Source organism: Littorina saxatilis, linkage group LG17 (genome assembly GCF_037325665.1).
Source record: "Littorina saxatilis isolate snail1 linkage group LG17, US_GU_Lsax_2.0, whole genome shotgun sequence".
In the NCBI taxonomy this organism is placed as follows: domain Eukaryota; kingdom Metazoa; phylum Mollusca; class Gastropoda; order Littorinimorpha; family Littorinidae; genus Littorina; species Littorina saxatilis.
Window position 1 is genome coordinate 30,670,406 of NC_090261.1, and position 4,350 is coordinate 30,674,755.

The following is a 4,350-nucleotide window of genomic DNA, read 5'->3' on the forward strand; positions in this document are numbered from 1 at the left end:
GAGAGAGAGAGAGAGAGAGAGAGGGGGGAGGTGAGGTAAGACAGACAGACATAGAAAGAGAGGAGAGACACAGACAAACTGATCATGACAGACAGAGATAAAGAGAGGAGACGGAGAGAGAGACAGAGTTAACAAGTCGCGTAAGGCGAAATTACTACATTTAGTCAAGCTGTGGAACTCACAGAATAAAACTGAACGCACTGCATTTTTTTCCCGCAGTGGGGCACTGCGGTTATGAAATTAAAGGCCCCTCCTGTTTTTGGAACCGCAGGAGCTTTCTAGTTTGCTGTTAGGTAGATTTTTGGTTCCTCTTTCCTGTCATGCTCTCTTTTTCTTCATGAATTCTTTTCTTTTTTCTGCCTTCTTGCTCATTCACCTGTATTTTTTCCAAAAATCTCTTCTCTTGCCGCTTGTCTCGCGATTCATGTATAGTTTAATCTGTTAGTGTTCTGATGTAAGTCCAGCAGTAGATAGGTTAAGCCTATTTTAACATACTGGAAACTGGTAATCTTCCAGTAGGTATTAATTTAGTTTTACTAAAGCCTGCTGGGACACAAGTAATGGGTTAGTGCATTTGTAAACAGGAATCGCTTGACAAGTGGCCCCCTTCATCCCCCCCTTCCTCGTCCTGATATGGCTCTGCGTAGTCGGCTGGACGTTAAGCAACAAATAAACAAACAAACTGCATTTTTTCAGTGACAATGGCCGTAGTCCGCCGCTAGTGCATAACGGAGTGAAACTGACGAGCCTGTTCAGCGCGGTAGTGGTTTCGCTGTGCTGCATAGCATGCTTTTCTGTACCTCTCTTCGTTTTAACTTTCTGAGCGTGTTTTTAATCCAAACATATCATATATATATATGTTTTTGGAATCAGGAACCGACAAGGAATAAGATGAAATTGTTTTTAAATCGATTTCAGAAATTTAATTTTGATCATAATTTTTATATTTTTAATTTTCAGAGCTTGTTTTTAATCCAACTATAACATCTTTATATGTTTTTGGAATCAGGAAATGATGTAGAATAAAATGAACGTAAATTTGGATCGTTTTATATAAAAAAAAGAATTTATTACAATTTTCAGATTTTAATGACCAAAGTCATTAATTAATTTTTAAGCCACCAAGCTGAAATGCAATACCAAAGTCCGGCCTTCGTCGAAGATTGCTTTACAAAAATGTCAATCAATTTTATTAAAAAATGAGGGTGTGACAGTGCCGCCTCAACTTTTACAAAAAACCGGATATGACGTCATCAAAAGTATTTATCGAAAAAAAGAAAAAACTGTCTGGGGATATCATTCCCAGGAACTCTCATGTCAAATTTCATAAAGATCGGTCAAGTAGTTTGGTCTGAATCGCTCTACACACACACACAGACACACACACACACACACACACACACACACACACACACACACACACACACACACACACACACACACACACAGACACACATATATACATACACCACGACCCTCGTCTCGATTCCCCCTCTATGTTAAAACATTTAGTCAAAACTTGACTAAATGTAAAGAGAGAGAGAGGGAGGGAGAGAGAGAGAGAAAGAGAGAGAGAGAGAGAGAGAGAGAGAGAGAGAGATTGGAGGCTGAGAGAGAGAAAGAGACATGATAGAAGAGAGAGAGATGGCCAGACTGGGGGCAAAGATAGAGAGAAAGAGAGAGAGGAGAGGGGTCGGAGACTGAGAGTGAGAGACAGACAGACAGACAGACAGAAACAGAGACCATGAGAGAAGAGAGAGAGGGGGGGAACGAAAGAGAGAGAGAAAGAGAGAGAGAGAGCTTCCAAATAATCTCAAATCTTGAACAATGTCTTTTATTTTGGCCTAAAATTGGCACTACTCAAATATCGCTTATGACATGCATTACAACATGAGGTCAATTCTAGCCTTATGCCTCTGCAGAAGGGGAGCGGGCACACTGCAGTTGCATCTGTCATCATCCACGGGTCTCACTCTGTCAAAGTGGTTTCCGTTGGCAATTTCAATCAATCAATCAATGAGGCTTATATCGCGCATATTCCGTGGGTACAGTTCTAGGCGCTCTGCAGTGATGCCGTGTGAGATGAAATTTTATACGGCCAGTAATTGCAGCCATTTCGGCGCATATTTACCTTTCACGGCCTATTATTCCAAGTCACACGGGTATAGGTAGACAATTATTAACTGTGCCTAAGCAATTTTTGCCAGGAAAGACCCTTTTGTCAATCGTGGGATCTTTAACGTGCACACCCAATGTAGTGTACACGGGGGGGAGTTCGGACACCGAAGAGAGTCTGCACACAAATTTGACTCTGAAATAAATTTCTGCCGAACCTGGGATCGAACTCACGCTGACAGCGGCCAACTGAATACAAATCCAGCGCGCTACCAACTGAGCTATATCCCCGCCCCATGTGTTGGTCAATTTGATTGGTTCAGCGACTTTTTTGGCGGGAACTATTTTCCAAGTTTTATTTGCGAAAGATTTCCTCATCCTTCTCTTTGGGGTAAAATAATCGGGCCAAATAATCTGATGACGTTTACATTTGTGCGTCACTTCTCTTTTGACGTCATTATGGAGAAAAAAACTCTGTCAAGGCCACAGGAGCTTGTATCCAACCACCGGTCGATAATTATTTACTCCTTATTCCATTTATTTACTCCTTATTCATACAGTCTACTATTTACTACTTATTTATTTACTAATAAATAGTAGTAGTAAGGGTAAGCATGCAGCAGTAAATAATAAGCATGCAGGAGTAAATAATTATCGACCGGTGGTTGGATACAAGCTCCTGTGGTCAAGGCCGCAAAATTGGGAGATTTTTTTCCGTTTCAGTTTCGCTTGATCTTAAGCGGTGGTCTTCTGCATTTAGAGACCAGAACGGGGGTCACCTAAAAAGAGGTGTTCCCATATCCGAGGTCACGGTAAGCGAGGTTTTCTTAGTCATACAAAGAAGGCTTTATGTCGGGACCAACACCCTGATTGATGTTATCAGAGGTGTGACCTTAAACGGTAGTGACGTTAACCGGGGAGTACTGTACAAGCAAAAACTCATGATCTCAGAAGATGATACAGTGGGACTGGAAATGGTGTAAATGACTGAAACTAAACGTTCCTCCTCTTAACATCCCAACACACAACCCCTACCCCCCTTTTGCAACCCTATTTTGCTCCGTTTCATCTCATTTTGCTTTTTGCACAATTTGGTTTATTTTGTGTAGTTATTCAAATTGAGAGGATATTGTTGTGTTGTAGCCGACTGATTGTTTGAGGATATTTTATTATAACCTGACTGTTCTAAATTGCTTATTTATCACCGGTGATAGTTCTGTTTTCAGCACACACTTGTAAGCTGCACAAGTTGCTCTTATTGTCAATACAATGAATGTGGGTTTCATGTACATGTAACATGATACAAAAACAAATTTGTTTCAACCAATTAAATGATGTATCAGTGTTTATGTGTGTGTATGTGTGCGCGCGAGCCCGTGTATGCGTGTCAGTGTGTGTGTGTGGTTGTGTGTCAGTGTGTGTGTGTGTGCGGGTGGGTGTGGGTGTATTTTGTTTGTGTGATCCTGCGCGTATGCTCGTGTGTGTGTGAGGGTGGGTGTGTTTGTGCGTGTGTGTGTTTGTATGTTGGTGTGTGTGTGTGTGTGTGTGTGTGTGTGAGTCTGTGCCTGTGTCTGTGTGTCTGTCTGAGTGTCTGTCTGAGTGTCTCTCTGTCTCTGTGCCAATAATGTATGTTCGTAATCATGCGCAAGTAATGTAACAGTTAGGCTTACGTTGTAATCGACATGCACAAACACACAAGACGTAATACTATGCACTCTCACACACACCAAAACCTGACCTTGCTAATAGGGACATGTGCGTGCATACTTTACTTCGATGCATTCAATAATGCACTAGTTAGTTTTCTATTCATAATCCTTGTTGGTGCAGATGTACTCGACATTGACCTCACACGTCTACAGCTTTATAACCTGACCTCTTTATCATTCATGATCTTTTTTAACCATTCTTCTTTTAGGGTCTTGAGACTCGGGTAGCCTATTTGTACCCGTTGTGCAACTTTCGAATCTCTCGGCTGGGTATAAAACCTGTGGCGGCTGATAAAAGTAAGTGCAGAGAACAGCTTTCATAACTTTTGCGTTGAAACTGTGTGTGAATTTAGTTAAATGGTTAGTTTGTTGTTGTTGATTTTGTTGCTTTATCTTAGCAGTGCTGCACCTCTTTGTTTTGTGTTTGGTTGTTTGCTTGCAGTTTGTGCAGTCCCACAATCTCTGTCTGTCTGTCTGTCTGACGGTCTCTGTTTTAAACTATGTTCCTGTGTGTGTGTGTGTGTGT

The 4,350-nt window shown here is 41.4% G+C and overlaps 1 protein-coding gene across 1 annotated transcript in view; it reads left to right on the forward strand.

The window, feature by feature from the left end:
- Positions 1-3,732: 3,732 nt before the first annotated feature.
- LOC138952833 (UDP-glucuronosyltransferase 2B10-like) overlaps positions 3,733-4,350 on the forward strand; it is a gene marked incomplete at its 3' end in the record, with an annotated part of 4,300 nt that continues 3,682 nt past the window's right edge. Inside the window, 1 exon segment of the mRNA XM_070324565.1 lies at positions 3,733-4,121.